At 44.6% G+C, this 13,955-nt stretch overlaps 1 long non-coding RNA gene across 1 annotated transcript in view; it reads right to left on the bottom strand.

The window, feature by feature from the left end:
- LOC111080104 overlaps positions 1-12,103 on the bottom strand; it is a 37,859-nt gene extending 25,756 nt beyond the window's left edge. Inside the window, exons 1-2 of the long non-coding RNA XR_002608435.2 lie at positions 11,642-12,103; positions 11,160-11,577 (exon numbers count right to left, since the gene is read on the bottom strand). This is a non-coding gene — a long non-coding RNA (uncharacterized LOC111080104). The remainder of the gene's footprint in view (positions 1-11,159; positions 11,578-11,641) is intronic.
- Positions 12,104-13,955: the final 1,852 nt, after the last annotated feature.

Consider the following 13,955-nt stretch of genomic DNA (forward strand, 5'->3'; position numbering starts at 1 on the left):
CACACACTCACTGCCTGCCTGCCTGCCTGCCTGCCACTGGGGGTAATTAGAAGACATTTGTCATATGCTGCGGTCTACAGTGGTGCCTGCCTGATGGATGATCTTTTTTTTTATTTTTTATTTGGAAGATTTTTCAAAGATCTTCAGGGTTTTGTGCTCTAGAGATTCTACTACTGCCTTTTGTTTTTTTTTTATTTTAGACTCCCTTGAACGCTGCTCTCGCTCCACAGTACCCCGAATTTCTTAACTCCTTTGCCACAAATTAAAAACTGTAAACTGTCACCGCAAAAGGAAAAATTTAGAGACACTTTGAAGCGCGAAAAAAAGGTTAAAGCAGGGGGGCACTTCTCAGCGTAATAGATACATTTAGCTGAAGACTTTGGTGAGCGGGAAAACTAAAGGAATGCAGCCAAAGAATTTACGCACATGAAAGGTAATTACAGGCTCCTCACATTGATATCTATGTAAAGAATAAATAAACAATAATCCTGCTCTTATTTGCAGTTTATATTCCCCAAAGATTTCCCATTACGAACCCCAGGGAAAACCCTACACACAGAGTTTATATTAGCTGCCCCCAAAGGGGAAAACCACAAACGACAAATTACTTTGGTGACATTTTCATTGGATTTCGATTGGCTTCGTCTTTGGATTGGCCGGCAAACGACTGGAAATTTATGAAAACTCTAATGGCAAGCGATTTATTTATGTATTTTAATGCATTCTTAATAAATTGCCGAGCCACACAAAAGGTAAACAATTTAATTGCGGACTCAAAGCAGTACTCAAACATGAGAGACCGACCAGAGACAGAGTCGAGTGGCCCTTGCCACAGACAGAAACAGAAACAGTTGCTGCCGCGATTGAATGCGTTTAATAAATCATAATAAATATTATGGCAATTGCAAATTATTCTAAACAATTCAGGGTCACGAGAGAGAGGGAGACAGGAGGCAAAAGGAGGCTGGACTTATCGTAACAGTAACATTTCAATGCGAATCGTGAACCAAAATCCAGCAGCAGCCGCTGCAGCCGCAGATACAAAGTGGAAGTCAATGTCTGACCAGAGACCAGAGACCAGACGCTGGTCTCGCAGTTTATTTTCTGTCTGTTGCCAGCAATGTCCCCGCGCGTGTTGCTGCCACCGAATCGAGAACAACAATTGCTACTAAAACAATTGTTCTGCAATATGCCTCATGCTTCATGCCGCATGCCCCATGCCTCATGCCTCTCTCATGTTTCAATGGATTGTTCTTGTAGCCTTTTAATGTTGTACAACATTTGCATGGCACTTGGCCAAGACTTTGTGGCTCTGAGTTCTGGCCTGCTTCGTTCGTGGCTGCTGTGGCTGCTGCTTTGGCTATTGGTATTGGCCATTTTGATGGATTTATGAGCCATGATTTGCGATTCAGACTTAGCCTTCGGCCTGCATTTAAATAATTAAAATGTCTGTGCACAATCAAAAGTGCAAGCAGCAGGCAGGCCGGCAGGCAGGCAGGCAGGCCAGCAGCAGCGCAGCGTCAGCTCAGCGGGAAATTAATTAGTTGCTGCCTTTATGATAAATGAAAATTAAATTAGTTGCTTGTACTTAAAGCCCACACACACACACACATAAAAGAGAGAAACTCTGTGCGGGAGTGAATGATGAAGTGAATAAATGAATGAATAAGTCACAGTGGAGTGTAGGAGGAGTGCTGCTAAAAGGTCTGAGGTCAAGAGAGTGAATGTTGAGGCGCCTTAGATTAATGGATGATGCCACCGAACCGACCACAGATGCCGCTGCCGCCGCCACCATTCACTCTGATATTTCGCCAGATTTTCCTTTCATTTTTGCACAGTTTGTACGCCACTTTTTCCTGACTTTTTCCTTAGTTTTTCCTGCATTTCTGACTTGGTCACTGGACCATCGGTTATAGGCATTTGTTCAACTTATAATCTGATAAAAATGTTGTCCGCATTTCACATTTTAGTGACTTGCCTGCCGCCTTGTCAGCTCTCTTTACACTTGTCAAAGGCAGGGGCAGTGAATGCAACAGGAGAGGCAGTGGCTGTGCCAGTGGCTGTGGCTGTGGCTGTGGCAGAAGCATGGGGACAGCAACAGCGTCTTGGTGTGTTGCCACCACCTACTCGTTTCGGCCCTGGCCGCACTCCCCGCCCCCCAGCAGCGATCTGCGATCTGCGAGCGTCGCGAGAGTCGAGGTCCCCGTTTAAGGCATATCAAATGCATTTGCCGTGTGTCTAACGAAGTCTGCAAATATTAGCGTTGAGTTTGTCAGATTTATGAGCAAATCTCCATAGTGACCGTCGAGAGTCAGTCGGCGAGTCCGTGTCCGTGTCCGAAACGTATGCTGCGGACACTGGGCTGCCCCAGTGTGTGTGTGTGTGTCACTGGGATTGAGTCCAAGTTTTTATGCTGAGGCCTTGCCGCATGGCGTTAGCCATAAGTGGAACACATTGCACTGCACTGCACTGCTGTCTGTTTGTCTGTCTGTTTGTCTGTCGCCCCCGCTATGGCTATGCTGCTATGGCTATGGTGCTTGCGCTTTTCCAACCATTCAAACATTTGTAAAAAGGCGTGAAAATAATTCAGCGTCAAGTGACAGAAATGCCACACACATCGGTGTGCAGCCTGACGCCGTGCCCCGCGGGTTTTGCTCGTTTGTCGTCTCCTGGGAAGCAGCCAAATGTAAGTCGCGATAATTGCTAGAGATGGCAGCACAAACAGCAGACTGGGTGATCAATAAAAATCAATAGAAATTTTTGAAAGGAATTATTAAATTAAAATAAAAGAATTAAATTTTCCTTGGAGTGAAAATTTCATTGATATATTTACAAAATAATTTTCCAATGAGTTTTCTTTGCAATTTCCATGCTGCCAGCATTTCTCATATTTTATTCCACACTTCACCATATATTTTGTATCTTCAAATAGCTCACGTTTCCACCTCTATTTTTATCTGCCCCATCGCTCTGCTCTATTCGATGATTCATTGAGCAAAATAAAAAAAAAAAAAAATATAATCATGCAGCAAAAATTGCGGTCAGTGCGTGTGCGCAGCGCGCCAATCGATTTGTGGAATGCAATTCCAGACCTCCCCCTCCCCCGCCGCCTACTCTTTAGCTTGCATAAAAAAAACCTGCATCGCCCACGCGTTGTTTGGCATCACTTTCCCAGCGAGTTGCCAGCCTGCTTGCCCCATGTTGCAGTGTGTTGCAGTGTTGCTGTGTGCCGTGTGGCGTTTTCCTTGTCATTATGCCACATGTTGATAGCGCGCCAATGGGCCTGCCAATGATAGCGACGATCGACAGCGACAACGAAGGCAGCGCGCAGCGCAGCGCAGCGATGATAATCGACAAGAAACATGGCCAAATGTCAACCGCTTACCAAATTTGGCCAACAAATTGTGTCATAATTTGTAAAGAGTGCCACCTAGCACAGCCGCAGCAGCAGCACTAAAATGAGGGGAAAAACTGTACGATGGAAAACCTAAAAAAACTGAAAACTGAAAATTATGCCTAATCTGCCAGGGGCATGGGACACCGGACAACGGACAACAACCAAATGGACAGGGCGCTTTGACTTGTCCGAGCAGTCGTCGCTTGAGCTTTTACATTTCTGTCTGAACTGTCTGGACGGACAGTCTGGACATGTCTGGACAGTCGCTGCCCCTCTGGGCGCACTGTGGTGGGGTTTTGGTTCGTGCAGCGGGTCGTGACAAATTTAACCTAATGATCCGAAATTATTGCACCTTAATTGCCCCGCCGCTGAAAGGCTGAACGGCTGAACGGCAAAGGCAGGCGCCCGGACCTGCAGTGCGGCTAAATGCAAAATCAATGCGCAAATATTTAGAGAATTTTATTTATATTTTAAATAATTTTTTTGTTGGGCTGCCTGGCCAGGCGCTCGCTCAACTGTCGGCTCGACTTTTTTGGGGGGCAGCAGCGGAGCGCTGCAGTAAAAGTGATTTGTAGTTGCGGCCAAAATGGCAGCAGCAGCAGCAGCAACAGCAGGAGCATTGGAGGAGCGTGTTGGTGCCTCTCGTGAGTTATTTGGCGGCATTTAGCGGGGCTCTTGTCGGTCGTTTCGGTAGTAACTGTTGACAGTTGAATGCCTCTTGTCGAAGTCCAACTTCAGAGTCAGAGTCAGAGAGTCAGAGAGACTCCACTCTGTCCGCATCAATGTTGCATGTCAGATGGGGCAGGCGCAGGCGCAGGCGCAGGCATAGTCAAACAATTGGCGGCTGTGTGATTCGGCGTGTAAAAATTTACACGACCACAGTAACAACAGCAACAACAGCAACAACCACACAGCGCACATTTTATGACCTTTTGCAGATTTGTTGCCTGCAACTTCAACTGCCACACTGATACTGATAGCCTGAAAAGGAAAACCAAAGCCAGAAAACCAAAAAAAAACACACACACAGCAGAACATTTTGTTATGAAAACGCAGTGCAGCGGCGGTAAAACTAATACAAAAACTGCGGGCGCTGCTGCCTTGCCAATTGTTTTTCGGTTTTCAGTATTTCCATTGCCCCGAAAAGTTCACAAGCGGAAAATGTGTTGCATTTGGAGGTGGGGTTGCGGGTCAAGGCACCTCTCTGAAATGTTGACCAGGTGCTTAATGCCTAATGCTCAAATGCTGAAATGCTGTGTGTGTGAATCGATTGGATCTGCCCCCAAAAGTGTCGAAGAGTCAGGGGAGTCATGAGTATTGCTGGTGCCACAAATCGTGTAATCAGATCAATTAGAGCGCACTTTTCGAAGGGGGGTTCTGTCGCATATTCGATCCCAATGCCCAAATTTAGACCCAACTTTAGACCTAACTTTAGGCCTAACTTTAGACATGACTTAAGACCTAACCTTAAACCCATTTATGCCTAAATTTAGACCTAACCTTAGACCCAAATTTAGACCTAACTTTAGACCTAAATTTAGGCAAATTTTATTTTTAAAGTTATACCTAACTCGATGCCTATATTTATGCCAAAATTTTTACCTAAATTATGCCCTATAATATACCAAATTGTATGCTAAAATTTTATTCTAAATGTTATGCCTATTTTTATACCTAAAACAGAAACGAATTTTTATAAAATAATATAAATTATCACGAATAAACACAAATAATCGAATTGAAAGTGAAATTTATTGCCCATAAAAATATCCATAGACAAAAAATCGATTACTGTCTCAGAGTGGGTGTGGCCAGGGCGGCCATAGCGGCGGCGTTGCACTCGTTGCACGAATCAGCAGCAGGTGCATAAATTAAAGTGCGAAAAATGTAATAATAATAATGATATGGTGGCAGGGGCAGTGGCAGTGGCAGGGGGCAGCACCGACTCCGACTGCGCTCCGCCACCGACTCTGCCACTGACTCTGACTCTCATTATGGGAGCAGGAAGCCAAATGCTGTACAATATTTCCCGCGCTAAATGCTAACTAACATGCAATGCAATGGCTGACATACATACATAAAGATACACACACACAAACACACTCATATAAAATACAGTCGACACGTAATTGAATCAATGTTGTGTTTGGTTTGGTGTCGAGTGTGTGGGAAAGTTCATTTGTGCAACGCCCCCACACACAACCCAACCGACTGCCAAATGCTTTCAAGCATTTCAATTCAATTGTTATGCCCTCGCTGCCATAGCCAGCGGGTATATCAACTAATCCAAAATATTAGGTTAGCTGGAATGCATTAAAAGGTTATCTTTAACAGTGTTATTCCTCTGAGGCAAAGATATTTACCTCCAAGTTAGATTTGCCAAAAATCTCTCTCTAAGGTTTACCCCAAAATATTTCTCATTTGGGATTCCCTCTCCATGCATTTCTCAGTTAAAATACAAAGAAATTTTATCCAATTTCCTTCAGTTTTCATCTGGGTTTACACTCACTTTCATAGAGTATCGCTGTCGCTTTTATTGCTCCCCCAAAAGGTACAGAGACACGAACCTATTTTCAACCTATTGCACCGTTGAACTAAAAATCGAGCACTAACGAGGCAGCAGCAGCAGCAACAGCAACAACCACATCTCTCATAGGCAAACAACAGCCACAGCGATTGGCTGCGGTAGTAGTAGGGGGGGCTGTGGAGCCTGATATTGCAATTAATATGCAGCCATATAGACTCTCAATCTGGCGGATATGACTGCCGCTGCTGCTGCTGCCATTAGTGGGGCCATTAGACGGCTGTTGCCATGTGTGTGGCATTATCTGTGGCGTGGAGCGGGGGGGCAAAGTGGAGCTTAGAGAGTCAGTCTTTTATTCGATCAGCAGTAGAATCGAATCGAAAAGACTCAACAAATCGGCGGGACAATCCGTCAAAGCGATTATGTGATTTAATTTAGATTCCTTTGCTTGGGCCCCGTTGACAGTATTTTTTCCTTGAGGCTGGCTGGGAAATGTTTTACTCCCTCTGCAGTCTGCAGCCCTCTCCCTCCGCCCACCGCCCTGTTGCTGCTGCTGCTGCTGTCAGCCAGCAGCCCTGCTGTTGACATCCCTGCCTGGCTGCCTGCCTGCCTGGGCTCTTGTGTTGTCGATCGCTTAGCGGCGATAAAGTTGTCAAAGTTGCAATTTTTGTTTTTTTTTTTTTTTTTTTTTTTTTGGCCAAAAGCGCAATGGAGGAAAAATTTCTGCCATACGCCCGGGCTTTTTGGCTTTTCCAATGGTTCGGCTGCCCCTGCCCCTATCCCTCCTCCCTGTCTTTATGCCTGGTTATGGGCTGCCTGCCCCCCTCTCTCACTCTGTTGAATGTCTAATGTCGTGACTCGATTAATGAAATGTTGCAGCCACCACATGGCTAGAAGAGAGCGAGATAGAAAGAGGGGGGCCATAGGAGAGCTAGAAAGAGAGAGGGTGGACGGGCGGGCAGTCGGGCGGGCGAGTGAAGTTTTGTGGCAAAATGCGGACAGAATTATAAAAAGTTATAATAAAAAGCGCATTGACAATCCGCCTAATGGCCGTTTGTCTGCGTTTTTTTTTTGGGGGCGCCTTCTTGGTGTCACGTTAATGGATCGACTAATTAGATATATGTATGGCATTGTTGGCCAAACGAGCCACGAGTAGCTGTTGCCCATGTGGCATGCACATTGAGTGGCAGCCCCCATACGAATGAAGATGGTAATGAGACTATCGCCAATCGGGGGGCATTCAGTCAGACATTAAGGAGCGTGTATGCTAAGAATGAATGAAATGAATTCATTCTCTAATGAAGATCGACTCTGGCAATTCTCTAGACTATTTTTCTATTCGTATTCGAGTGCTAAGACACCTGGATCCTCCGTTTAGTGCCCAGAAAAATAGATATTAACTGGGATAGTCTTTCATTTCGAATGACGATCGTGCAGGCACATTCCCTGGAATGATTTTCTTTTATTTTATATCAAAACGAAGTGTTATGGCCAATACCTCAAATAATCTCCTACGCTGCAATGATCCCATCCCCAAAGAATTGGTGACCCAAAAGAGCCCACGCTCTAGCTCAAACGATCCCTGGCATGCTTCACCTCCCATTAGCTTTCCCCCGAATTGTTGACAACTCAGATCTCTGCTGATCGTCACAGATTACCTTAATAATATAGCCATAAAATCAGGAGTTGGGGGAATTATGTTTTTCTCCGCTATCCAAACATCTTCATAATAAAACAATCAACGCACAATCCGATGCCAAGATCAAGTATCTGCCAAAAGACAACAACAACAACAACCAAAGACCAAAGTCTCCTCCTCCTCCAACGATCGAAGATGTTGTGGCATTTCCTGGCATTATAAGCGAATAAAGCGTTAAATTGAGAGGTCAACCTGTGTGTCTGTGTATCTGCCACATCCACAGGCTGTCTGTCTGTGTCTGTGTGTGCGTGTTTCCTGTCTAGAGAGGGAGGTCTGAGCCTGTGCCTGCGAGTGCGCCTGCGCCTGTGCCACAAAGTAATTGATGTGCCACGCTTGACCTGTGGGAGGGAACATATTGCAGATAATCTGCCTGCAAAAAGCCACACAATTGCCTCAATGAATTTTTTACGATTATACGAGAGCCACCACTAGCATCATCATCATCATCATGATCGGAGCACCACTTTGAATACTTTTTTTTCATTTTCAACGTATACGTAAAAACGTAAAATGTGGCCCATTGTCTTCGTTGCCATGCCAATGATCTCCTTCATATCTTTCAGCATTTAAGTATTTATTACAGCTTTTTATTAAACGCTTTTCACACAGCCCAAAAGGTAACACAAACTGCTAGAAAGAAAATCAACGAAAAATTCCACGCAACGCAAATTAGTTAAAATCAACGAAGAAAACAAAAACACAGAAAAAAAAAATAATTTTGACTATCGAGGAAGAAAAAATAACAAAACAAAAAACAGATACAAACGTGGGCGTTCGTTTTAGATTTATGTTAAAAAAAAATATTCAAAGGGCGAGATGTCTGCTCCCAAAAATATCATTCACAGACAACAGATAGATCCATCAGTAGGAGAGCTCTTCAGACTGCCTTCCAACATGATCTGGTCATATAAATTCCCCAAGTCTTTCATTCATGAATGATCTAACGAGCATCTCATAAATATTTGATATGGAAAAAATTCAAATAAACATTGGATACGCATCATTCGAAAACTCATCACCAAAGAAGAGTCGTATAGAGTGGCAGAGTGGCAGTAGATTGGGAAGATCAGCCAGAGTGCCCGAAGAGTGGCTTTATGGCCTGAGAGCCAGCCGCACATCAAAATCGTCTGCCCCACTGACAGACAGTCTTCCAGTCATGCGGCTTGAAATGTTGTACCAGCGAGCGCGCCTCCAGGTATTTGCTTTTTTGTTGCCTTCTTTTTCTTCTGCTGGTTATAACATTTATATTTCAGAGTTTTGTTAATTAATTAGTCGGGGTTAATGGGCTGCCATTAATAAAAACGCTTATTTATGGCGCTAAAAATATAAAAATGCCCAACCAGCAAAAACAAAAAAAAAATAAACTTTCTCCAGCCAAGCTACTTGTATAACTAAACAAAAACAAAAATTAATCTGAAAACTGAATCGTATCGAATCGAATGGAAACGAATGTAATCGAATGTAGGCCTACAAATATGAATTATGCTCGGCAGGTAGAGACTGCCTTTGACACCCAGAAAAAGTCTTAATTAGCAGACACACAAAAAAAAAACCAAACAAAACGAAACGAAACGCCTTAGTGGATGCCGTTGAATGCCGTTTTGGCCAAGCATTGCCTCCCTCATTGGCCTGGCCGGGCATTCACTTTGCGCCATTTATGGCTATCGCAGCAGCAGCAGCAGCAGCGCAAAAAGACTTGATAATGATGAAGGCTGAAATAGAAATGAAATGCTCCCGTAATGAAATGAATGCAGTGGGAAGGAAGGAGGAAGGAGGAAGGAGGCCTCCTCCTCCATTCCATTCCATACTTCCTTGTGGATTTTCACATGATAACTCTTTGGCTGCAGGCCCAAAAACCGATTGCAATTGTCTTGCCAACAACCTGTCCAAGCGTTTGCCTGAAAATGGAACCCGCGCACAGTGGTACCAGCGGTACAGAAGATCTCTGGATGGCGATATCCCCGATATCCGTTCAGCGACTGACTACCCAGAATGGCACAAATTTTCATTTTCATTGTCCGCTGTGTAGATTTCTGGGTTTTAATAATTTTAATTAGCGATCGCTTATCATTGATTATGTCAGGCAGCAAGCAGCGCAACAAAGAGGAACACAACCCACACACAACACACACACACGCAAACAGACAGACGATCGTTCCACGTTGCGTGCAGCAGGCAGGTTGTTGCAGGCCCCCCCCACTCCCACCAAATGGGATCTCTCTCTCGTAAGCATTTTCACACCAGGAATGGTTCGAACGACAGCTTTTGGCATCAGTTATGGCCTCAGACATTCAGCTTCATCTGTCAGACATTTCAAGCGGCATGTCGTGGGCAGCCGTTTGGGGCTACTGTTTCTGTTTGTGCCGCTGCCGCTGCTGCTGCTGCTACGTCACTTAACTCTTTTTCCTCTGCCAGCAGCCAGCAACAGGCCAGCAGGCCAACAGCTTTGTTTGACCATAATGGAGTGTGACTAATTAATAAATTAATTTCGTTGTTGTCTCATTTGTAATTTCAATTTGTCTAATAGGATTTCATGTTTTGACCATTTTTGGTTTGGAGTCGTCGTTGGCATACACTCTCTCCCTTCCCCTCATTTGACACCCGCTGGTTGGATCTGTAAAGCGTGTTTTATGCTCTTGACTTAAAGACTGTGTTTAAGACCCTCGCGATAAAGCCATTTGTACAATGCGACTAATTAAGCGTGAAGTAGGGGCTTAAAAGGGTGTTGGATGTTGGATGTTGCTTGTTAAATGCTGGTATGTGGGCGCTGAATAAAGTCTTCAACTATTAAGTATTAATGTGTTATAAGTTGGGGGGACATCTAAGCGATCGTGTGAACAGTTTTCCCATTTGAATAAAACCTTAAACTAATACGAAAATGATGAAAGCGATAGTCCATGGCTTTTGAGTGATGGAAATGGCATTTATACAAAAAAAAAATTCCCTGAAAAATTCCCAAATAATTGTTATATTTATTTACCCCGCTTCAAGCAGGCAATATTTTGTCACACTTTGGCTGTCGCCTGAAGCCAATTTATTGGGGAGAACAAACGAGGACAGCAGACAGCAAACAGACAACAAACATCGACAGGCAGGCCACCGACAGCAGCAGCTGACACTGCCAGAGAGACTTTCGAAAAAGAACAACAATAAACAGAAAACCAGAAGACAGAACCAGAAGACAATCCAATCCAAGTCCAATCCCAGCGACAGGCTGTACCCCAGTACCTACCGAGAGTCGTATGTCAAGAGTTGGACGAGGAAAACAGACGGCGACAGGCTCTCGGGGATATATCATATCTGGCAATTTAAACGTTTAATCACGCGTAGACATTTGGGCGAGATAAATCCAGAAACAAAGTCCCAGAAACCAGAATATTGTAAGCTGCAAAAAAGAATAACTTTCGGCGTGCCGAATTATGTATACCCTAATTTCAAGAGTCATCAAAGGAATAAGAGGGAGAGTTAAATAGTGTACAAAAATAAAAATATAAGAATATGCGCTTGAAATGGAGGAACAATAATCTTCTTTCTCTTACCTTATGCCCACGAGCATGTACCGTTCCTTTTTCTTCCAGCACAACGCAAATGGATTTGAAATGTGCCAATTCCAATAAGAGCACAAATTTCGGGATAGATTATTATAAGGTGGAGGCATCACAGGGCACATACTCCCACGCCAATCGCTTATGTTGATCAAGTGGTTGGACGGGAGAGCGTAACATCTTCGGGCAATTGGAAAGCCTCACCTCACATTGTCGTGAGTCTGCAAACGAGAGCATTGCTGGCTCCTCTTCTCCTCTGCTGCTCACTGGTGTAATGCTCTCTGGGAATGGAGAGCGACTTGCTGCTGCTTTTGCATTCTATCACTCACACACACACACGCGCGCTCACAAACGAACGAACAAATTTGAGACATCTCCAGACATAACGGAACCATGCGCCTATGGATTTTAGCTGCGTTTTGCACAAGAAAAAAATAGAAATTGCTCAACTTTAATATATTAAATATTTTACACACTTGTATTGCTATGTTGGCAAACATATTTCCCTATATTCCGCACATGGTCCGCCAACGCACTTGATCACGCAGCTTATTCACTTTTCACTATTAAACACTATTACACCTGGTTTTTGGGATATTTTGTTTATGTTTAATCACTGCACTGCAACTTCACTAAACTTCACTACACTTCACTACACAACACTCCACTCCACTTCACTTTACTGCGCAACAATACTTTCGTTTATTTTCACATTTTTCGCACTGACATTGGAAGCTGGCAGAGCGGTACAGATGCGTAGGTCAGCTAAATGATCTCTCTCATTCCATGCTCTCCTCCTACTCCTCTTTCGTTTCCTAATTGCTCGCTCTCACTGGAAATTGACGCATGTGCTTCTGCTCGTCTTCGTTTCCCTCTCCCTATGCATAAACGGTTTTTGCTTATCTTCTTTTCACTCTCCTAATAGAACGAACGTTATTGTAGAACAGTTCTTGGTACAGTGCTGGCAGTCGGTAATGTGCGCAGTGTAATCAAATGAAGAATGTAACTGAGGATGTAATTAAAAGTGGAATTTAATGTGGAATACCTAGAATATTTAATAAATCCACTAAATTTCCTAATTCATGAAATTCTGAATCCCTCTGCATTGCATAAATCTCTTAAAAATCACAACACCCTGCAGAAAAGGGTATACGCCAAAAAAAAAAATACACATAATAAAAAGTAATTACAGGCACACGACGCGACGTAGGCAAAACAGAGCCAAAAGAATCAGGCCAGGCCAAGAGCAGCAACAACAACAACCACGCTGAACAACTACAGCAGCAGCAGCAGCAGCAACAACAACAACAAATGCTGTGACAAATCTGCAATTTTTATTACCGTTGTTGTATCTTTTGTATGGGTTCCTGTTGCCTGTCACTTCGTGCCGCAAAATGATCGAAGAGTCGCATATGAAAATGCGAAGCAATTGAGATTGATGGGGAGCTCGGTAGAGGAGACCCCAACAGACTCGACCTGGGGCCTTGGGCTCTGCTCTGGAATCAGGGCTGAAAGAGGAGGCAAGGGGGGCGTGGCCTGCCAGTCAGTCAACACTGCAGCAGCGGCAGCATTTTTTGTTGTTGTTGTTGCAGGGCCATTTTGCATTTTGCGCGACTTTTACATGAAAATTACAAACTACTGGCGGAGCAGTCAGTCCGTCAGTCAGTCAGTCAGTCGAACGAACGAACAGTCGAAGCATTCAACTCAACGGAACGGAGATTATTTTTCTTGCGTAGGTTGTGGCACGTTGGTTGGGTCAGGGTGGGAGGGTGAGGGGGAGGGAGGCACACAGGCACATGCCAAAGCCAGGCAACACAAAAATTGTGTCGCCAATTGCTGGTGGCATATGCATTGGTTAGGGGGAATGACGCATGCAACGTCGACGGCAACGGCAACGGCACGAGTGCCAAAGCTCATGGAATTCATGATCAATGACTAGACACAGCGACACACAAACACACACACACGTGCAACAAAATGGAGCAACAAATAAAGAGGTAGACAGAGGGAGCAGGAGAGATATGTAGAGTGAGTGAGAGAGAGACATGCGATACACAAATTAATGAACACTTTGGCTGACATTTTAAGGACAAGTTCGTCGTGGATTTGCGGCTTTTGGCTGTGGTTTTTGTTGTGTGGCTTGTTGTTGCAATGGTCAGCGGGAATAGCGGGGGGGAATTAACAGTGGCGGCAGGGTTGATGGCTTATGCAATTGGACACTGAGTGATTGGAGGCAACCAATGCTAAAGGTGATATAGCAGCCCAATCGGCGCACTGCAAGCCGCTTAAAGGATTTTGTCTTTAGCGATAAAATATACACGTATGGCGGCTACTGTACGCGCACATAAAGCTACTGTAATCTCAAGTTGTGGCAATATTTCCAAACTGTATCTTAAGCCTCGCTATGGGAATTATTGCCACTCCAAATAGCACGCGTATCGCTGCTTATATCTTAAGCCATCCTTGACTTCAGTTTTGATTGCAGCAGCAGCAGCAGCAGCAGCTGCATCTGTGGCTGCCCCCTGCTGCCACCCACTCGCACTCGACTGCTCGACAGCTCCCACTCACAAGTGGCACAAGGGGCAACGAGGAGTTGGTAATGGCTGCCTGGCAGTCTGCTAATTAACTGGCTAACCAGGCAGCACTCTGCCCCAGACCTTGCTGCCACACTGGGCCCGAGACAGTGCTCCCAAACTCTTGTCCAAAGTCTGCTCCAACTCTGGCCCCAAACTCTAGTTCGCCCCCAGAAGTCGCATGGCGACCAATGTTTGCCAATTCAAGGCTCAAAAG

Source organism: Drosophila obscura, unplaced genomic scaffold (assembly GCF_018151105.1).
Source record: "Drosophila obscura isolate BZ-5 IFL unplaced genomic scaffold, ASM1815110v1 contig_1, whole genome shotgun sequence".
In the NCBI taxonomy this organism is placed as follows: Eukaryota; Metazoa; Arthropoda; class Insecta; order Diptera; family Drosophilidae; genus Drosophila; species Drosophila obscura.